At 40.0% G+C, this 23,990-nt stretch overlaps 2 non-coding genes across 2 annotated transcripts; both read right to left on the bottom strand.

Moving 5' to 3' along the window:
* Positions 1–4,058: 4,058 nt before the first annotated feature.
* LOC138140905 (5S ribosomal RNA) lies at positions 4,059–4,179 on the bottom strand. Its single transcript, XR_011162816.1, has one exon. It is a non-coding gene; the product is annotated as a 5S ribosomal RNA (ribosomal RNA).
* A 10,167-nt stretch (positions 4,180–14,346) lies between these two features.
* On the bottom strand, positions 14,347–14,466 carry LOC138140904 (5S ribosomal RNA). The gene has a single exon (XR_011162815.1). It is a non-coding gene; the product is annotated as a 5S ribosomal RNA (ribosomal RNA).
* Between the last annotated feature and the right edge of the window lie 9,524 nt (positions 14,467–23,990).

Here is a 23,990-nt window from a genome sequence, read left to right as displayed (position 1 = left end):
GTTTTCCGGTTGGTTTTATATTATATTAGGTACTCACCCTTCGTAACGTGTCTCCACGAAAAAACGTCACTTTCACACTAACCACCTTTCGTTTTAACTCTCGCGACGATAACTGAAATGTTGACGCGCGCCGGACAGATTCACGGACATACAACCACCCACCCACCCCGCGCCCCGGTTTCCGTCTGGACTGGTTCTGTCGTCCGAGTGAGTGCCAAAAATTAGCGTTCGTCTATTAAATGATTGTCGGATGATGATTATTGACGGACACTTTTATCGCACCCGATCACACTTTAGTTACTACCTACGTTTAGTATCGACGACGCATCGTTTCGATTATTGAAATTCGAATTGAATTTTTTTTTTTTCTAGTTTTCGACGTAGATTCGCGTGACACAAATATTATGAGCCTTTTTGGATCGATTTCGTGTGCATCACGCCATTTCTACGGCGAACGTGAATGTGTGATGTTGACGTGATGGAAGCAACGTTTAGGCAATCCGCATTACGTATTACTATCAATTATATTTTAAACGAATGAAAACTTCAATTCAGAAGTGTGATATCCCGATCCATTCAAGTTTTGTTAATTTTAGATTAAAAATGCGTGAGTATTGTACTATTGCTAACGATAAAACGATAAAAAGAACAAGAGCAACGGGCCATTAAGTTAATTTAAAAATAACTCGTACCGGATAAGTCGAATACGTATCCAGGGAAAATTTATTAATTTTAAAATTAACAATAAACGAAAAAAAAAGAACAAGATTTCCGTCAGCTGTGTCATAAACGGAGACCGGCGGAAACAGGTTCTCGCCTCCCACCACTTTTGTGTAGCGGCCGCCAAATCAATTTTGTTTTTATATAATTGATTCAAAAAATTGAAATTCACGCATAGTTATCTGTGCCTGAAGTGGGTCATTTTCATTGCATTGTTAGTAAGATCGAAACCATAGAAACCATACAAAACGCATACGACTATTTCTGTTTTTCATTTCACGCACTGTTTTTTATTAGTTACCTAGCAACATGGTCACTGCATGAAACTTCAGAGTTCCTTCAAAAATTTGAATTTTTAATTTCAATTTTTTGAATCAATGATAGAAAAAATATTGTTTATATTTAATATAAAAATAACTATTGTGGAAAACAGCAAAAAATAAAATAATACCACTAATTGGCGGCTGGTCAGGATAGACCTAACGTTCGAAATTTAGAAAAATATTTTTTTTATTTTAATACTGTTACTTTTCTAATGAAGTGCGAAATAAGTTGTGCCCCATAGCTATCTTTTTTATTTTTCACTACGACAATTACAAAGTGTTGATATTCACAACTTTTCGTGAGCACTTCGATAGAAATGAACAAGAACGCAGGAAAATTCCACACCGAATATTAATATTCTGTCTTGGCCCATGTTTATTTTTATCTACCGCAAAACAAAATGTTCGGATTTGTCAGGGGTATTCTGATTTAAAAAAAGAAGAACATTTGACGAATATTTTAAGTCTCAAACGTTTGGAAAATAATGCAACAACAATTCATAGACTACAAAAAAGCCTATGATTCAGTACCACATTCATGGTTAATTAAAATTCTTAAAATTTATAAAATTAATATTAAATTAAATCACCTTCTTTATATGGATGACATAAAACTTAACAATAACTGAAAATCAATCAATATGTCGTGGTCATTACGAAAATTTAGAATATATAACTAAAGAAGGAGAAATCATTAAAAATTTAAATAAAGGAGAATTTTATAAATATTTAGGTATTAATCAATCAAATCATATTCAACATTCAATTATAAAATTAAATCTATTCTTTTGGTGTTATAAAATGGTCCAAAACTAATTTAAAGAATATAAATATTCAAACTAGAGTTCTCTTTACAAAATTTTGTAAACATCACCCCAAATCTGCTGTTGAAAGATTTAATTTACCACGCGAAAATGGTGGTAGGGGTTTTTCAAATCTAGAAATTCTACAACACAATCAAATTGCTTCACTAAAAAATTATTTTCTCAATAGAGCTCGTGATATGACACTATAGCAAATATAAAACAAAAGTCTTTACATGGGAGATATTTTAAAGAGCTGAGGGTTTTATATTTGCAATACAAGATCTTGCACCGTTTTGGCTCACAGCGAATATAAAAAACGTCATGATATATTCGCAAAAATTATACACATGAATTTAGCAGTTAAATTCAATTTATTAAAGGATACACAACCACATTACATTTATAAACCAGAAAGTTGTTTAGAAAATGACAATTACAAATTATATTTTGATCGCACAGTTTTAACTGACATTCACATTCAGCATAACAGACCAGACATTATTATTTTAAATAAACAACAAAAGCAAGCATATCTTTTAGATATAGCTGTTCCAAATTCACACAATATAACACAGACATATAATACAAAAATTAATAAATATATTATTATAATTTCAGCAACAGGAATAGTACCGCAATCTCTTTTTAAAAATTTTAAAAATTTTGGACTTAGAGAACACATAAAACACAAAAAAGTCAAAATGTGGAGGCGAGACGCCGGTAATTATGTTGATAAGCACTGCACTACTGCCGCCGGGTGGAGGTGGGATACGAAAAGAAGATGGGAAAAACCGAATTTTATTATCGTATTTAATTGACGTCACAGTTACTTGGCGAAACAGGAGCTCGCTTTTCGAAGGCATGATGAAAAAGACAGACGAATCAATTTGATATATAAAACCTAACAGGAACGGCTGGTCCATGAGGTCATTTGGGTAATGACCCCCTAAAAAATAAAGGTTTTACCCAACACCAGCCGCGACTGCAATGTACACAAGATTTTTTCTACAATCGCAACTATGACTGCTACATATTATGTTATTTCAACCAAATCAGAAGTACAATAATTTTGAAAAGTAAGTGCAATGTATACTTCTAAATCTATCTAAATTATTAATATGTAATTTTTTTCAAAACTATCGATCTTTCTTTGAAACATTTTCAATTCACAATTCACTGTTGGAAGCGCTGTACTTTTTAGTATAAATACGTATACGAAAAATTAAAATAATAGTTGAATTAACACATCGTTAAATGTTACGAGGAACATAGTTTTTTGGATTACACAGCAAAATCTTGGAATTTCAGTCCGATATTACTCCATTGAGTCTTTGGACTCACAAATAAATACCTCGAAAAGCCGACAAACATCTGTCTAGAACTTTTCTAGTAACCAGAGGGTATCGTAAACGACCCGTGTTTAGACCTCTTTCGTGAAAGTGACCGACCGCCGGCGCCGCTCGATTTCGTCATAAATCTCAGCCGTACCCCCCACGATAATTGACAAGTCTGTCATACAGCCCTACCATTTAAAACCTTTATTCTCTTCGTTTTAAAAATAGTTTCGCATGGTTTTTCTCTCTTCTCGTTTTACAATGGTCCAGTGACTAATAAATGAGTGTTGTGTTATGAGTTTGTTCGAGCTCAAAAAAACGTGGTTCGAAATTGTTTAACGTTTAACGAATGGTAAGTTATTCTAGTTTTTATGTTGGTCTTAACGTGTTAGGGGCCAAGAATACAACATTGTCTGTCCATTATAACATAGAACTGATATGTTGAATTCAGATCTCTAATTATTTAAAAACCAAAAAAATAAAGCAGCAGTCAAAGTGGCATGTACGCGTAACCTAATATATATTTTTTTTACATTAAAAGATCGCCGTCTTCCTCGTCGCACTTACGACATTTGCATATGTTATCTTTGTTAAACTCACGGAAGGAATATAATGAACCGGTCACCCGTCCAAGTGCTGACCGCTGCCCGCGTGGCTTACCTTCGGTGATCGAACGACAACCTTTACCGTTTGACGAGTTTTTATTCTGCAATTGTTTACAATTAATCGACAAAAAAAATTGTTTTCTAATTATCTAGTACTTAAAGCTATGAATCTACATTATACGGGTCTGTGCATGTTTCCGAATACCTGCACGAAAAACAAATCGGTTCGGTGGTTGCTATGGATTTCAAAAAAAAACAAAAAGTGTTGGGGGGCAACGGCACGCGGTGTTCCCAAGCGGTCACCCATCCAAGTACTGACCGCGCCCGACGTTGCTTAACTTCGGTGATCGGGACGAGAACCGGTGCTTTTCAACGTGGTATGGCCGTTGCCGTGGTGTTTAGGTGTGATCGTTGGTGTAAAATATATTGCTTTTAACATTCCGATGCACGAATATGAACATCAAAACGCGATGCGTTTCGTTTCCGTATGCACTTACCCTCTGACGACCGACGTCGGACCGAACTAACGGGAAATCCCACAACAACCACCACGTCACGCTCTAACGACAAGAGAGACTACTAGACGGACTGGCGATCTCCCGCGTCGCACATTTTTCGACCGCCGGCGGCGGTGGAAAATCCAGAATTTCACCCCACCTACCGCGCTGCTTGCTCCGACGACGACGAGATTCCCACATTTGGATCGACCGAAATATGTAAGTAATATCAGGAAGTTCCGATTTTCGAGAGGAGACCTGTGTTTCTATTTACCTATCTATAATAATTATCGTTATAATCATCATATCATTATTATTATTATTAACATTATTATTTATTACCATTATTATTATTATTATTATTATTTATCGTCCCTCGGATTCGGCGATCTTCGAAAATCCAAGTTGGACCGTTAGACATTCGAACGCGGTGTGCGTGGCTGACGAGTTGTTATTTTTGGCGTTTTTTCTTCGATCTTCACCCCGACTTCGGACGACGCAGGTCGGACACGAAATTACGAAGAGAGAAAGACGGAAGAAAGGAAGAAAACCTGAAGATCCGTCGAAGAAAATATCGGAAAACTCGTAGGTGCGGCATCGGTCGGACGATGAAGACCGTCTCCTTTCGGATGATCCTCTCGACGGACTTTCGGCCGTCCCGAAGGGTCCGGACGGCAACGGGACCCGTCGTCGACTCGTCCCGTTTCAACTTCCGCCGAAAACGATCGACCTGAACGTCGGAGAGGCGGTTCGCGGCATCCTGTTGTCGGAATTGCCTCGGTTCGAACACCAGGTCCTTTCTGTGCTTCGACCGTTTCGGAAGCGTTTGGCGACGCGAAGATGTCGTAAATCGAGAAGGTGGCGCGGTATTCCGGGAAGAGATGGACCAATATTTCGGCGAACGAAATATGGATTCCCGGAATCGACGCGTCTACCCCGCACCGCCGACGTAAACCGTCGGTCCCGAATCGAAACCGTGACGACCCGGATTTAGGGCTGGTGGTTGGAGGGGCGTGTACCTGATTCGAAACCCACCGACGTTCCGAGACGAACTTCGCTATCTCCAGGGAAACTTCGGAAACCGAGTTCGGCCAGCTTGATCACACGGTGGCGATGGTGATCGAGGAAAGAGGACGATGCCATCACGCGGGCAACGATTCCGAGGCCTGCAATTTCTTCGACGGCGGACGCGGTGCGCGTTCAGTCTTCCGTCCGCAGTGGCGACTATTTTATAAAGACTTAGAAAATTTTTTTGTTCAATTCTCGTTCACGAGGTGCTCGAAGTGTACGTGTGTGAGCAAGTGTTTTTTCAATAATTATTATTAACTTTTAACGTTTTAACGTGAAAGATGGCCGACGTCGAAAATCAAACAGCATCATCGGTCACCACCGGTTCCGCTGCCACCCCTCAATCCCACGCGAAGAAAGAGAAAAAAGCGAAAAATCCCAGGGCGAAACCGTCCCATCCTCCGACATCCGAGATGGTAAACAACGCCATCAAGGGACTCAAGGAACGCGGAGGATCGTCTCTTCAGGCCATCAAGAAGTTCGTCGCCGCAAATTACAAAGTCGACGCCGAAAAGGTCGCCCCTTTCATCAAGAAATATCTGAAAGGCGCCGTGGCGTCGGGATCTCTGGTTCAGACGAAAGGTAAGGGCGCGTCGGGTTCGTTCAAGCTCGCCTCGTCCACCTCCGGTGGTGCCAAAGTCGCCTCCGCCTCCGACAAGAGGAAACCCGCTTCGTCCGCCGCATCCAAGACGAAAAAATCATCCGCCAAACGTACCGCCGTCGCGACGACTTCCGACAAGGCTTCCTCGAAGACAGCCAAAAAACAAGCCTCCCCCAAAGCGAAGAAGACTGCTGCCGAAAAGAAGAGCGCCGTCGCTGCCTCCGCCGCCGCAGCGAAAGCCAAGAAATCGGCCGCCTCCTCGGCAGAAAAGAAAACTAGAGCCGCCCCGAAACCCCGATCGCCTTCCAAAGCGAAGAAATCTAACAAGGCTGGTCCGACTAAAAAACCCAAAGCACCCAAACCCAAGACAGCCAAAGCATTCCTGTCAAGGTGAAAAAGGCCGCTTCGCCGAAGAGGAAAAAGTGAGAAACGTGGATGGATACTCGACTCATGTTCGTTCGGCTGTGCCTCGTTCCGACGTCATCATCGTACTACCGGCAACGGGGCACGCACAAATGGCCCTTTTCAGGGCCACACGATAATCTACGACGAAAAAAAGAAATAAAACTATCCTTACGGCGAAACCAAATAAAATAGATAGCATCAGCTGGCAGGTAGGTGATGACAGGATGCAATAAAATTTTACGAACGACCGCAACCCAACCCGAATCGAGAGGACCGACCGATTATTGACATTTTTATTTTATTCATTTCCGGTTGAAGGGCGATATATTTTTTTTTTTGCCTGTAAAGTTTGAGGTTCTGAAAAGAACCGATTTTTTTGTTATAAAATTCGTGTTTCGTGTTGTTCTTCCGAAACACGATGTGGAAAAATTTAAGCGCGTTCACCCCGAATACGTCTGGCAAGTTGGATGTCCTTTGGCATGATGGTTACACGTTTGGCGTGGATGGCGCACAAATTCGTGTCCTCGAACAGACCGACCAAGTAAGCTTCGCTCGCTTCCTGGAGGGCCATCACGGCGGAGCTTTGGAAGCGCAAATCGGTTTTGAAATCCTGAGCGATCTCCCTCACCAAACGTTGAAAGGGAAGCTTGCGGATGAGCAACTCGGTACTTTTCTGGTAACGACGGATCTCACGCAGAGCCACGGTACCAGGTCTGTAACGGTGGGGCTTCTTGACGCCGCCCAGTGGCGGGAGCGCTTTTCCTGGCCGCTTTGGTAGCCAGTTGTTTCCTGGGGGCTTTTCCTCCGGTGGACTTGCGTGCGGTCTGCTTGGTCCTGGCCATTTCGAATGAAACGAATGAAAAACAAAACTGACAATTATTAAAATCGACTCTGACGATCGTTAGACGTGCACGCGTCGAAAGGTAAACGGGTACTAAAAATTCCGCCATATTAAATTGTACTTTTATACGTGAACAAAGTCAACGGCTGACTTCGTCGATTGGTCGATGGTGAACCGTTGAATCTATATAAGGCTCCGTTAGTTGAAATTTTGCGGTAGTTGACTTCCTAGGGACGAGGTGTGCAGGTATTTTGTGTCAGTTGAAATAATCTGAAAAGATGACCGGTCGCGGTAAAGGAGGCAAAGGATTGGGAAAAGGAGGAGCGAAGCGTCATCGCAAAGTCCTGCGTGACAACATCCAGGGCATCACGAAACCCGCTATCAGAAGATTGGCTCGTCGTGGCGGCGTGAAACGTATTTCCGGTTTGATCTACGAAGAAACTCGCGGAGTCCTGAAAGTGTTCTTGGAAAATGTCATCCGAGATGCCGTCACCTACACGGAACACGCCAAACGTAAAACCGTGACAGCGATGGACGTCGTCTACGCTTTGAAACGTCAAGGACGCACCCTCTACGGTTTCGGAGGTTAATTTCCTGGCGCTCTTCACCGTTCGAGAAAACCAGAATAAAATACGAAATACAAAATCGGTTCTTTTCAGAACCACAAAATAAAAATAAGAGGAAAAAAAAAGAAACATGATGTTCTTTCGAGAAACAACGGACAATTATTACTAACTGACTACCTGATAAATGTACCAAGATCGTAAACACCCCTTGCTTTCCTTTTGGCATTGCAGTCGTAAATGATAATAATACAAAAAGAAAAGATGCATCGGTCATTTTACGAAAAAAAAAAGCTATAGTGGCCCTGAGAAGGGCCGATATTTTGAGTTTTCGCCACGGAGATGGATCGATCGTTCGTTTAAGGTTTCTTCTCGGTTTTTTTGGGTAAAAGTACGGCCTGAATGTTGGGTAAGACACCGCCTTGGGCGATCGTAACTCCGGACAGGAGTTTGTTCAATTCCTCGTCGTTTCTGATGGCCAGCTGCAGATGACGCGGTATAATACGTGTCTTCTTGTTGTCACGGGCAGCGTTTCCTGCCAATTCTAGAACTTCGGCGGCTAAGTACTCCATGACGGCGGCCAAATAGACGGGAGCTCCTGCACCGACGCGTTCCGCGTAATTTCCTTTTCTGAGAAGACGATGTATCCTACCCACCGGAAACTGGAGACCGGCACGGCTCGAACGGGATTTCGCTTTTCCCTTCACTTTACCTCCTTTACCGCGACCTGACATTTTAAGTTCGTTCGTTAGACACCACGAGAAGTAATAAAACTGACGGACGGGACTCGTCGATTGTAAAAGCTGGTAGCTGTGCTTCGAATTTATAGCCTCCGTGATAGGAGAATAGGACGTGACGATTGGTGGGAGCCCGTTTTCAGGTGGGGTTCTGGTGAACACACTACCTATCAGAAAGGTGGTGGTGCAAAGTTAACGCACGCACACGAGTCAGAGCAGTTCGCGAGTTTGTTGAATCGAATTGAATTGAAAAATGCCGCCGAAGACAAGTGGTAAGGCAGCCAAGAAGGCCGGGAAAGCTCAGAAGAACATTTCCAAGAGCGACAAAAAAAAGAAGCGCAGGAGGAAGGAGAGCTATGCCATCTACATCTACAAGGTGTTGAAACAAGTCCATCCCGACACCGGTGGTATCTCTAGTAAGGCTATGAGCATAATGAACAGTTTCGTGAACGACATCTTCGAACGTATCGCCGCTGAAGCTTCCCGTCTGGCACACTACAACAAACGTTCGACGATCACCAGCAGAGAAATTCAAACTGCCGTGCGTCTGTTGTTGCCCGGTGAGTTGGCCAAGCACGCCGTCTCCGAAGGTACCAAAGCCGTCACCAAGTACACCAGTTCGAAATAGATGTTTTTCGTTTTCGACACATTTATAAACGGTTCTTTTCAGAACCACAAAAACTCTCGAACAAAAAAGAAAAAGACGTGAAACAGCGATTTTTAATTAACTTTTATTATGTCATTATTATTATTATTAGGTTTCATGCATTATCGGTATTTTGCACCCATGCCTATCCAACTTGTAGTTATGTGGTTATTGTATTCGAAATAATTTAGTTGATTGAGGTTATGTTATGAATAAATTTCTATTTTGCCAGAATACAACTCTTCGGAAGAAGAAATCAAATAAACAATCGTACATCTGCTGAACAACCTAGTTGATGGTTGATGGATTTGCATTACCCAGCATATAGCCTAAATGTTCATCTTTAGTGAAATTAAAATTACTTAGCTTTTTTAAGAAAGAAAAAATTAGAACGAATTCTCATCGAAAAAACCGCGATTCCTACAAATGATACAGATGGTTTTGTAGTCGCGTATGTTATTGAATACAATGAGCCGACATTTTTCCGACTCTTTGTTTCATCGAAAACGTTGTTGACATTAGCAAGGAACGTTAAGGATTCCCTGAAACAGACAATTTCACTGTTTTGGAATAGCAGTATGTGCAAATGAGAGGACAGAAGACTTTGAAAAAAGGAGTGAACAAAACTGTACTTTAGTACAGAATGTTATGTTTATTTTAATTTCAATTGTTCCTGTTTTAATGAGATTTTTTATGTTCCTAAATCATTTTCTATTTTTTTTTTCATTAGAGAAGAGTTATTGTCGAGTTATTATCTCTACCTAGCATAAAAATTAAAATACTTTGCAACATTACGTTATTATACATTGCATATCTGACATAAAATACTTGCAAAAATTACTTAGCTAATTAATATTACGCATGACAACTCACATTATTTACTTTGCAAAACATTATAGAATACATAACAGATAATTGTGACCCTGTGTATTGTTCATTGGAATTAAAATAAAAAAAACGTGATTTCGTCAATCGCCGTTATTTGCGACTTCAGGCAACTGTCGCTAAGAGCTATTTTTGTTTCTCCGTTCAATTTCCCGATAAAATCGTCGACTTAGTTATTAACTAAGTTCTTCAGTTAGGTGGTATCAACAATACCACAATAGCCATGTTGCCGGAGTTTTTTGATAAAAGACTTGCTAGTTGGAATACAGAAAATATTTACCAAACACCTATTCACGATAATAAACCGGGGCACTATTGTGGGTTTTCGGTTGGTTTTATATTATATTAGGTACTCACCCTTCGTAACGTGTCTCCACGAAAAAACGTCACTTTCACACTAACCACCTTTCGTTTTAACTCTCGCGACGATAACTGAAATGTTGACGCGCGCCGGACAGATTCACGGACATACAACCACCCACCCACCCCGCGCCCCGGTTTCCGTCTGGACTGGTTCTGTCGTCCGAGTGAGTGCCAAAAATTAGCGTTCGTCTATTAAATGATTGTCGGATGATGATTATTGACGGACACTTTTATCGCACCCGATCACACTTTAGTTACTACCTACGTTTAGTATCGACGACGCATCGTTTCGATTATTGAAATTCGAATTGAATTTTTTTTTTTCTAGTTTTCGACGTAGATTCGCGTGACACAAATATTATGAGCCTTTTTGGATCGATTTCGTGTGCATCACGCCATTTCTACGGGCGAACGTGAATGTGTGATGTTGACGTGATGGAAGCAACGTTTAGGCAATCCGCATTACGTATTACTATCAATTATATTTTAAACGAATGAAAACTTCAATTCAGAAGTGTGATAATCCCGATCCATTCAAGTTTTGTTAATTTTAGATTAAAAATGCGTGAGTATTGTACTATTGCTAACGATGCCAAAACATCGCATATTCAATGTAAAAAGAACAAGAGCAACGGGCCATTAAGTTAATTTAAAAATAACTCGTACCGGATAAGTCGAATACGTATCCAGGGAAAATTTATTAATTTTAAAATTGACCGGCGGAAACAGGTTCTCGCCTCCCACCACTTTTGTGTAGCGGCCGCCAAATCAATTTTGTTTTTATATAATTGATTCAAAAAATTGAAATTCACGCATAGTTATCTGTGCCTGAAGTGGGTCATTTTCATTGCATTGTTAGTAAGATCGAAACCATAGAAACCATACAAAACGCATACGACTATTTCTGTTTTTCATTTCACGCACTGTTTTTTATTAGTTACCTAGCAACATGGTCACTGCATTGAAACTTCAGAGTTCCTTCAAAAATTTGAATTTTTAATTTCAATTTTTTGAATCAATGATTTAATATAAAAATAACTATTGTGGAAAACAGCAAAAAATAAAATAATACCACTAATTGGCGGCTGGTCAGGATAGACCTAACGTTCGAAATTTAGAAAAATATTTTTTTTATTTTAATACTGTTACTTTTCTAATGAAGTGCGAAATAAGTTGTGCCCCATAGCTATCTTTTTTATTTTTCACTACGACAATTACAAAGTGTTGATATTCACAACTTTTCGTGAGCACTTCGATAGAAATGAACAAGAACGCAGGAAAATTCCACACCGAATATTAATATTCTGTCTTGGCCCATGTTTACTTTTATCTACCGCAAAACAAAATGTTCGGATTTGTCAGGGGTATTCTGATTTAAAAAAAGAAGAACATTTGACGAATATTTTAAGTCTCAAACGTTTGGAAAATAATGCAACAACAATTCATAGACTACAAAAAAGCCTATGATTCAGTACCACATTCATGGTTAATTAAAATTCTTAAAATTTATAAAATTAATATTAAATTAAATCACCTTCTTTATATGGATGACATAAAACTTAACAATAACTGAAAATCAATCAATATGTCGTGGTCATTACGAAAATTTAGAATATATAACTAAAGAAGGAGAAATCATTAAAAATTTAAATAAAGGAGAATTTTATAAATATTTAGGTATTAATCAATCAAATCAAATTAAATCTATTCTTTTGGTGTTATAAAATGGTCCAAAACTAATTTAAAGAATATAAATATTCAAACTAGAGTTCTCTTTACAAAATTTTGTAAACATCACCCCAAATCTGCTGTTGAAAGATTTAATTTACCACGCGAAAATGGTGGTAGGGGTTTTTCAAATCTAGAAATTCTACAACACAATCAAATTGCTTCACTAAAAAATTATTTTCTCAATAGAGCTCGTGATATGACACTATAGCAAATATAAAACAAAAGTCTTTACATGGGAGATATTTTAAAGAGCTGAGGGTTTTATATTTGCAATACAAGATCTTGCACCGTTTTGGCTCACAGCGAATATAAAAAACGTCATGATATATTCGCAAAAATTATACACATGAATTTAGCAGTTAAATTCAATTTATTAAAGGATACACAACCACATTACATTTATAAACCAGAAAGTTGTTTAGAAAATGACAATTACAAATTATATTTTGATCGCACAGTTTTAACTGACATTCACATTCAGCATAACAGACCAGACATTATTATTTTAAATAAACAACAAAAGCAAGCATATCTTTTAGATATAGCTGTTCCAAATTCACACAATATAACACAGACATATAATACAAAAATTAATAAATATATTATTATAATTTCAGCAACAGGAATAGTACCGCAATCTCTTTTTAAAAATTTAAAAATTTTGGACTTAGAGAACACATAAAACACAAAAAAGTCAAAATGTGGAGGCGAGACGCCGGTAATTATGTTGATAAGCACTGCACTACTGCCGCCGGGTGGAGGTGGGATACGAAAAGAAGATGCTCTCACTGCTCTCACTCACAATAAGTTCGGAAAAACCGAATTTTATTATCGTATTTAATTGACGTCACAGTTACTTTGGCGAAACAGGAGCTCGCTTTTCGAAGGCATGATGAAAAAGACAGACGAATCAATTTGATATATAAAACCTAACAGGAACGGCTGGTCCATGAGGTCATTTGGGTAATGACCCCCTAAAAAATAAAGGTTTTACCCAACACCAGCCGCGACTGCAATGTACACAAGACTATGACTGCTACATATTATGTTATTTCAACCAAATCAGAAGTACAATAATTTTGAAAAGTAAGTGCAATGTATACTTCTAAATCTATCTAAATTTATTAATATGTAATTTTTTTCAAAACTATCGATCTTTCTTTGAAACATTTTCAATTCACAATTCACTGTTGGAAGCGCTGTACTTTTTAGTATAAATACGTATACGAAAAATTAAAATAATAGTTGAATTAACACATCGTTAAATGTTACGAGGAACATAGTTTTTTGGATTACACAGCAAAATCTTGGAATTTCAGTCCGATATTACTCCATTGAGTCTTTGGACTCACAAATAAATACCTCGAAAAGCCGACAAACATCTGTCTAGAACTTTTCTAGTAACCAGAGGGTATCGTAAACGACCCGTGTTTAGACCTCTTTCGTGAAAGTGACCGACCGCCGGCGCCGCTCGATTTCGTCATAAATCTCAGCCGTACCCCCCACGATAATTGACAAGTCTGTCATACAGCCCTACCATTTAAAACCTTTATTCTCTTCGTTTTAAAAATAGTTTCGCATGGTTTTTCTCTCTTCTCGTTTTACAATGGTCCAGTGACTAATAAATGAGTGTTGTGTTATGAGTTTGTTCGAGCTCAAAAAAACGTGGTTCGAAATTGTTTAACGTTTAACGAATGGTAAGTTATTCTAGTTTTTATGTTGGTCTTAACGTGTTAGGGGCCAAGAATACAACATTGTCTGTCCATTATAACATAGAACTGATATGTTGAATTCAGATCTCTAATTATTTAAAAACCAAAAAAATAAAGCAGCAGTCAAAGTGGCATGTACGCGTAACCTAATATATATTTTTTTTACATTAAAAGATCGCCGTCTTCCTCGTCGCACTTACGACATTTGCATATGTTATCTTTGTTAAACTCACGGAAGGAATATAATGAACCGGTCACCCGTCCAAGTGCTGACCGCTGCCCGCGTGGCTTACCTTCGGTGATCGAACGACAACCTTTACCGTTTGACGAGTTTTTATTCTGCAATTGTTTACAATTAATCGACAAAAAAAATTGTTTTCTTAATTATCTAGTACTTAAAGCTATGAATCTACATTATACGGGTCTGTGCATGTTTCCGAATACCTGCACGAAAAACAAATCGGTTCGGTGGTTGCTATGGATTTCAAAAAAAAACAAAAAGTGTTGGGGGGCAACGGCACGCGGTGTTCCCAAGCGGTCACCCATCCAAGTACTGACCGCGCCCGACGTTGCTTAACTTCGGTGATCGGACGAGAACCGGTGCTTTTCAACGTGGTATGGCCGTTGCCGTGGTGTTTAGGTGTGATCGTTGGTGTAAAATATATTGCTTTTAACATTCCGATGCACGAATATGAACATCAAAACGCGATGCGTTTCGTTTCCGTATGCACTTACCCTCTGACGACCGACGTCGGACCGAACTAACGGGAAATCCCACAACAACCACCACGTCACGCTCTAACGACAAGAGAGACTACTAGACGGACTGGCGATCTCCCGCGTCGCACATTTTTCGACCGCCGGCGGCGGTGGAAAATCCAGAATTTCACCCCACCTACCGCGCTGCTTGCTCCGACGACGACGAGATTCCCACATTTGGATCGACCGAAATATGTAAGTAATATCAGGAAGTTCCGATTTTCGAGAGGAGACCTGTGTTTCTATTTACCTATCTATAATAATTATCGTTATAATCATCATATCATTATTATTATTATTAACATTATTATTTATTACCATTATTATTATTATTATTATTATTTATCGTCCCTCGGATTCGGCGATCTTCGAAAATCCAAGTTGGACCGTTAGACATTCGAACGCGGTGTGCGTGGCTGACGAGTTGTTATTTTTGGCGTTTTTTCTTCGATCTTCACCCCGACTTCGGACGACGCAGGTCGGACACGAAATTACGAAGAGAGAAAGACGGAAGAAAGGAAGAAAACCTGAAGATCCGTCGAAGAAAATATCGGAAAACTCGTAGGTGCGGCATCGGTCGGACGATGAAGACCGTCTCCTTTCGGATGATCCTCTCGACGGACTTTCGGCCGTCCCGAAGGGTCCGGACGGCAACGGGACCCGTCGTCGACTCGTCCCGTTTCAACTTCCGCCGAAAACGATCGACCTGAACGTCGGAGAGGCGGTTCGCGGCATCCTGTTGTCGGAATTGCCTCGGTTCGAACACCAGGTCCTTTCTGTGCTTCGACCGTTTCGGAAGCGTTTGGCGACGCGAAGATGTCGTAAAATCGAGAAGGTGGCGCGGTATTCCGGGAAGAGATGGACCAATATTTCGGCGAACGAAATATGGATTCCCGGAATCGACGCGTCTACCCCGCACCGCCGACGTAAACCGTCGGTCCCGAATCGAAACCGTGACGACCCGGATTTAGGGCTGGTGGTTGGAGGGGCGTGTACCTGATTCGAAACCCACCGACGTTCCGAGACGAACTTCGCTATCTCCAGGGAAACTTCGGAAACCGAGTTCGGCCAGCTTGATCACACGGTGGCGATGGTGATCGAGGAAAGAGGACGATGCCATCACGCGGGCAACGATTCCGAGGCCTGCAATTTCTTCGACGGCGGACGCGGTGCGCGTTCAGTCTTCCGTCCGCAGTGGCGACTATTTTATAAAGACTTAGAAAATTTTTTTGTTCAATTCTCGTTCACGAGGTGCTCGAAGTGTACGTGTGTGAGCAAGTGTTTTTTCAATAATTATTATTAACTTTTAACGTTTTAACGTGAAAGATGGCCGACGTCGAAAATCAAACAGCATCATCGGTCACCACCGGTTCCGCTGCCACCCCTCAATCCCACCGAAGAAAGAGAAAAAAGCGAAAAATCCCAGGGCGAAACCGTCCCATCCTCCGACATCCGAGATGGTAAACAACGCCATCAAGGGACTCAAGGAACGCGGAGGATCGTCTCTTCAGGCCATCAAGAAGTTCGTCGCCGCAAATTACAAAGTCGACGCCGAAAAGGTCGCCCCTTTCATCAAGAAATATCTGAAAGGCGCCGTGGCGTCGGGATCTCTGGTTCAGACGAAAGGTAAGGGCGCGTCGGGTTCGTTCAAGCTCGCCTCGTCCACCTCCGGTGGTGCCAAAGTCGCCTCCGCCTCCGACAAGAGGAAACCCGCTTCGTCCGCCGCATCCAAGACGAAAAAATCATCCGCCAAACGTACCGCCGTCGCGACGACTTCCGACAAGGCTTCCTCGAAGACAGCCAAAAAACAAGCCTCCCCCAAAGCGAAGAAGACTGCTGCCGAAAAGAAGAGCGCCGTCGCTGCCTCCGCCGCCGCAGCGAAAGCCAAGAAATCGGCCGCCTCCTCGGCAGAAAAGAAAACTAGAGCCGCCCCGAAACCCCGATCGCCTTCCAAAGCGAAGAAATCTAACAAGGCTGGTCCGACTAAAAAACCCAAAGCACCCAAACCCAAGACAGCCAAAGCCATTCCTGTCAAGGTGAAAAAGGCCGCTTCGCCGAAGAGGAAAAAGTGAGAAACGTGGATGGATACTCGACTCATGTTCGTTCGGCTGTGCCTCGTTCCGACGTCATCATCGTACTACCGGCAACGGGGCACGCACAAATGGCCCTTTTCAGGGCCACACGATAATCTACGACGAAAAAAAGAAATAAAACTATCCTTACGGCGAAACCAAATAAAATAGATAGCATCAGCTGGCAGGTAGGTGATGACAGGATGCAATAAAATTTTACGAACGACCGCAACCCAACCCGAATCGAGAGGACCGACCGATTATTGACATTTTTATTTTATTCATTTCCGGTTGAAGGGCGATATATTTTTTTTTTTGCCTGTAAAGTTTGAGGTTCTGAAAAGAACCGATTTTTTTGTTATAAAATTCGTGTTTCGTGTTGTTCTTCCGAAACACGATGTGGAAAAATTTAAGCGCGTTCACCCCGAATACGTCTGGCAAGTTGGATGTCCTTTGGCATGATGGTTACACGTTTGGCGTGGATGGCGCACAAATTCGTGTCCTCGAACAGACCGACCAAGTAAGCTTCGCTCGCTTCCTGGAGGGCCATCACGGCGGAGCTTTGGAAGCGCAAATCGGTTTTGAAATCCTGAGCGATCTCCCTCACCAAACGTTGAAAGGGAAGCTTGCGGATGAGCAACTCGGTACTTTTCTGGTAACGACGGATCTCACGCAGAGCCACGGTACCAGGTCTGTAACGGTGGGGCTTCTTGACGCCGCCAGTGGCGGGAGCGCTTTTCCTGGCCGCTTTGGTAGCCAGTTGTTTCCTGGGGGCTTTTCCTCCGGTGGACTTGCGTGCGGTCTGCTTGGTCCTGGCCATTTCGAATGAAACGAATGAAAAACAAAACTGACAATTATTAAAATCGACTCTGACGATCGTTAGACGTGCACGCGTCGAAAGGTAAACGGGTACTAAAAATTCCGCCATATTAAATTGTACTTTTATACGTGAACAAAGTCAACGGCTGACTTCGTCGATTGGTCGATGGTGAACCGTTGAATCTATATAAGGCTCCGTTAGTTGAAATTTTGCGGTAGTTGACTTCCTAGGGACGAGGTGTGCAGGTATTTTGTGTCAGTTGAAATAATCTGAAAAGATGACCGGTCGCGGTAAAGGAGGCAAAGGATTGGGAAAAGGAGGAGCGAAGCGTCATCGCAAAGTCCTGCGTGACAACATCCAGGGCATCACGAAACCCGCTATCAGAAGATTGGCTCGTCGTGGCGGCGTGAAACGTATTTCCGGTTTGATCTACGAAGAAACTCGCGGAGTCCTGAAAGTGTTCTTGGAAAATGTCATCCGAGATGCCGTCACCTACACGGAACACGCCAAACGTAAAACCGTGACAGCGATGGACGTCGTCTACGCTTTGAAACGTCAAGGACGCACCCTCTACGGTTTCGGAGGTTAATTTCCTGGCGCTCTTCACCGTTCGAGAAAACCAGAATAAAATACGAAATACAAAATCGGTTCTTTTCAGAACCACAAAATAAAAATAAGAGGAAAAAAAAGAAACATGATGTTCTTTCGAGAAACAACGGACAATTATTACTAACTGACTACCTGATAAATGTACCAAGATCGTAAACACCCCTTGCTTTCCTTTTGGCATTGCAGTCGTAAATGATAATAATACAAAAAGAAAAGATGCATCGGTCATTTTACGAAAAAAAAAAGCTATAGTGGCCCTGAGAAGGGCCGATATTTTGAGTTTTCGCCACGGAGATGGATCGATCGTTCGTTTAAGGTTTCTTCTCGGTTTTTTTGGGTAAAAGTACGGCCTGAATGTTGGGTAAGACACCGCCTTGGGCGATCGTAACTCCGGACAGGAGTTTGTTCAATTCCTCGTCGTTTCTGATGGCCAGCTGCAGATGACGCGGTATAATACGTGTCTTCTTGTTGTCACGGGCAGCGTTTCCTGCCAATTCTAGAACTTCGGCGGCTAAGTACTCCATGACGGCGGCCAAATAGACGGGAGCTCCTGCACCGACGCGTTCCGCGTAATTTCCTTTTCTGAGAAGACGATGTATCCTACCCACCGGAAACTGGAGACCGGCACGGCTCGAACGGGATTTCGCTTTTCCCTTCACTTTACCTCCTTTACCGCGACCTGACATTTTAAGTTCGTTCGTTAGACACCACGAGAAGTAATAAAACTGACGGACGGGACTCGTCGATTGTAAAAGCTGGTAGCTGTGCTTCGAATTTATAGCCTCCGTGATAGGAGAATAGGACGTGACGATTGGTGGGAGCCCGTTTTCAGGTGGGGTTCTGGTGAACACACTACCTATCAGAAAGGTGGTGGTGCAAAGTTAACGCACGCACACGAGTCAGAGCAGTTCGCGAGTTTGTTGAATCGAATTGAATTGAAAAATGCCGCCGAAGACAAGTGGTAAGGCAGCCAAGAAGGCCGGGAAAGCTCAGAAGAACATTTCCAAGAGCGACAAAAAAAAGAAGCGCAGGAGGAAGGAGAGCTATGCCATCTACATCTACAAGGTGTTGAAACAAGTCCATCCCGACACCGGTATCTCTAGTAAGGCTATGAGCATAATGAACAGTTTCGTGAACGACATCTTCGAACGTATCGCCGCTGAAGCTTCCCGTCTGGCACACTACAACAAACGTTCGACGATCACCAGCAGAGAAATTCAAACTGCCGTGCGTCTGTTGTTGCCCGGTGAGTTGGCCAAGCACGCCGTCTCCGAAGGTACCAAAGCCGTCACCAAGTACACCAGTTCGAAATAGATGTTTTTCGTTTTCGACACATTTATAAACGGTTCTTTTCAGAACCACAAAAACTCTCGAACAAAAAAGAAAAAGACGTGAAACAGCGATTTTTAATTAACTTTTATTATGTCATTATTATTATTATTAGGTTTCATGCATTATCGGTATTTTGCACCCATGCCTATCCAACTTGTAGTTATGTGGTTATTGTATTCGAAATAATTTAGTTGATTGAGGTTATGTTATGAATAAATTTCTATTTTGCCAGAATACAACTCTTCGGAAGAAGAAATCAAATAAACAATCGTACATCTGCTGAACAACCTAGTTGATGGTTGATGGATTTGCATTACCCAGCATATAGCCTAAATGTTCATCTTTAGTGAAATTAAAATTACTTAGCTTTTTTAAGAAAGAAAAAATTAGAACGAATTCTCATCGAAAAAACCGCGATTCCTACAAATGATACAGATGGTTTTGTAGTCGCGTATGTTATTGAATACAATGAGCCGACATTTTTCCGACTCTTTGTTTCATCGAAAACGTTGTTGACATTAGCAAGGAACGTTAAGGATTCCCTGAAACAGACAATTTCACTGTTTTGGAATAGCAGTATGTGCAAATGAGAGGACAGAAGACTTTGAAAAAAGGAGTGAACAAAACTGTACTTTAGTACAGAATGTTATGTTTATTTTAATTTCAATTGTTCCTGTTTTAATGAGATTTTTTATGTTCCTAAATCATTTTCTATTTTTTTTTTCATTAGAGAAGAGTTATTGTCGAGTTATTATCTCTACCTAGCATAAAAATTAAAATACTTTGCAACATTACGTTATTATACATTGCATATCTGACATAAAATACTTGCAAAAATTACTTAGCTAATTAATATTACGCATGACAACTCACATTATTTACTTTGCAAAACATTATAGAATACATAACAGATAATTGTGACCCTGTGTATTGTTCATTGGAATTAAAATAAAAAAAACGTGATTTCGTCAATCGCCGTTATTTGCGACTTCAGGCAACTGTCGCTAAGAGCTATTTTTGTTTCTCCGTTCAATTTCCCGATAAAATCGTCGACTTAGTTATTAACTAAGTTCTTCAGTTAGGTGGTATCAACAATACCACAATAGCCATGTTGCCGGAGTTTTTTGATAAAAGACTTGCTAGTTGGAATACAGAAAATATTTACCAAACACCTATTCACGATAATAAACCGGGGCACTATTGTGGGTTTTCGGTTGGTTTTATATTATATTAGGTACTCACCCTTCGTAACGTGTCTCCACGAAAAAACGTCACTTTCACACTAACCACCTTTCGTTTTAACTCTCGCGACGATAACTGAAATGTTGACGCGCGCCGGACAGATTCACGGACATACAACCACCCACCCACCCCGCGCCCCGGTTTCCGTCTGGACTGGTTCTGTCGTCCGAGTGAGTGCCAAAAATTAGCGTTCGTCTATTAAATGATTGTCGGATGATGATTATTGACGGACACTTTTATCGCACCCGATCACACTTTAGTTACTACCTACGTTTAGTATCGACGACGCATCGTTTCGATTATTGAAATTCGAATTGAATTTTTTTTTTTTCTAGTTTTCGACGTAGATTCGCGTGACACAAATATTATGAGCCTTTTTGGATCGATTTCGTGTGCATCACGCCATTTCTACGGGCGAACGTGAATGTGTGATGTTGACGTGATGGAAGCAACGTTTAGGCAATCCGCATTACGTATTACTATCAATTATATTTTAAACGAATGAAAACTTCAATTCAGAAGTGTGATAATCCCGATCCATTCAAGTTTTGTTAATTTTAGATTAAAAATGCGTGAGTATTGTACTATTGCTAACGATGCCAAAACATCGCATATTCAATGTAAAAAGAACAAGAGCAACGGGCCATTAAGTTAATTTAAAAATAACTCGTACCGGATAAGTCGAATACGTATCCAGGGAAAATTTATTAATTTTAAAATTGACCGGCGGAAACAGGTTCTCGCCTCCCACCACTTTTGTGTAGCGGCCGCCAAATCAATTTTGTTTTTATATAATTGATTCAAAAAATTGAAATTCACGCATAGTTATCTGTGCCTGAAGTGGGTCATTTTCATTGCATTGTTAGTAAGATCGAAACCATAGAAACCATACAAAACGCATACGACTATTTCTGTTTTTCATTTCACGCACTGTTTTTTATTAGTTACCTAGCAACATGGTCACTGCATTGAAACTTCAGAGTTCCTTCAAAAATTTGAATTTTTAATTTCAATTTTTTGAATCAATGATTTAATATAAAAATAACTATTGTGGAAAACAGCAAAAAATAAAATAATACCACTAATTGGCGGCTGGTCAGGATAGACCTAACGTTCGAAATTTAGAAAAATATTTTTTTTATTTTAATACTGTTACTTTTCTAATGAAGTGCGAAATAAGTTGTGCCCCATAGCTATCTTTTTTATTTTTCACTACGACAATTACAAAGTGTTGATATTCACAACTTTTCGTGAGCACTTCGATAGAAATGAACAAGAACGCAGGAAAATTCCACACCGAATATTAATATTCTGTCTTGGCCCATGTTTACTTTTATCTACCGCAAAACAAAATGTTCGGATTTGTCAGGGGTATTCTGATTTAAAAAAAGAAGAACATTTGACGAATATTTTAAGTCTCAAACGTTTGGAAAATAATGCAACAACAATTCATAGACTACAAAAAAGCCTATGATTCAGTACCACATTCATGGTTAATTAAAATTCTTAAAATTTATAAAATTAATATTAAATTAAATCACCTTCTTTATATGGATGACATAAAACTTAACAATAACTGAAAATCAATCAATATGTCGTGGTCATTACGAAAATTTAGAATATATAACTAAAGAAGGAGAAATCATTAAAAATTTAAATAAAGGAGAATTTTATAAATATTTAGGTATTAATCAATCAAATCAAATTAAATCTATTCTTTTGGTGTTATAAAATGGTCCAAAACTAATTTAAAGAATATAAATATTCAAACTAGAGTTCTCTTTACAAAATTTTGTAAACATCACCCCAAATCTGCTGTTGAAAGATTTAATTTACCACGCGAAAATGGTGGTAGGGGTTTTTCAAATCTAGAAATTCTACAACACAATCAAATTGCTTCACTAAAAAATTATTTTCTCAATAGAGCTCGTGATATGACACTATAGCAAATATAAAACAAAAGTCTTTACATGGGAGATATTTTAAAGAGCTGAGGGTTTTATATTTGCAATACAAGATCTTGCACCGTTTTGGCTCACAGCGAATATAAAAAACGTCATGATATATTCGCAAAAATTATACACATGAATTTAGCAGTTAAATTCAATTTATTAAAGGATACACAACCACATTACATTTATAAACCAGAAAGTTGTTTAGAAAATGACAATTACAAATTATATTTTGATCGCACAGTTTTAACTGACATTCACATTCAGCATAACAGACCAGACATTATTATTTTAAATAAACAACAAAAGCAAGCATATCTTTTAGATATAGCTGTTCCAAATTCACACAATATAACACAGACATATAATACAAAAATTAATAAATATATTATTATAATTTCAGCAACAGGAATAGTACCGCAATCTCTTTTTAAAAATTTAAAAATTTTGGACTTAGAGAACACATAAAACACAAAAAAGTCAAAATGTGGAGGCGAGACGCCGGTAATTATGTTGATAAGCACTGCACTACTGCCGCCGGGTGGAGGTGGGATACGAAAAGAAGATGCTCTCACTGCTCTCACTCACAATAAGTTCGGAAAAACCGAATTTTATTATCGTATTTAATTGACGTCACAGTTACTTTGGCGAAACAGGAGCTCGCTTTTCGAAGGCATGATGAAAAAGACAGACGAATCAATTTGATATATAAAACCTAACAGGAACGGCTGGTCCATGAGGTCATTTGGGTAATGACCCCCTAAAAAATAAAGGTTTTACCCAACACCAGCCGCGACTGCAATGTACACAAGACTATGACTGCTACATATTATGTTATTTCAACCAAATCAGAAGTACAATAATTTTGAAAAGTAAGTGCAATGTATACTTCTAAATCTATCTAAATTTATTAATATGTAATTTTTTTCAAAACTATCGATCTTTCTTTGAAACATTTTCAATTCACAATTCACTGTTGGAAGCGCTGTACTTTTTAGTATAAATACGTATACGAAAAATTAAAATAATAGTTGAATTAACACATCGTTAAATGTTACGAGGAACATAGTTTTTTGGATTACACAGCAAAATCTTGGAATTTCAGTCCGATATTACTCCATTGAGTCTTTGGACTCACAAATAAATACCTCGAAAAGCCGACAAACATCTGTCTAGAACTTTTCTAGTAACCAGAGGGTATCGTAAACGACCCGTGTTTAGACCTCTTTCGTGAAAGTGACCGACCGCCGGCGCCGCTCGATTTCGTCATAAATCTCAGCCGTACCCCCCACGATAATTGACAAGTCTGTCATACAGCCCTACCATTTAAAACCTTTATTCTCTTCGTTTTAAAAATAGTTTCGCAT

Source organism: Tenebrio molitor, unplaced genomic scaffold (genome assembly GCF_963966145.1).
Source record: "Tenebrio molitor unplaced genomic scaffold, icTenMoli1.1 SCAFFOLD_572, whole genome shotgun sequence".
NCBI classification, from domain to species: Eukaryota; Metazoa; Arthropoda; class Insecta; order Coleoptera; family Tenebrionidae; genus Tenebrio; species Tenebrio molitor.
This window is presented reverse-complemented; position numbering and strand designations above follow the sequence as displayed.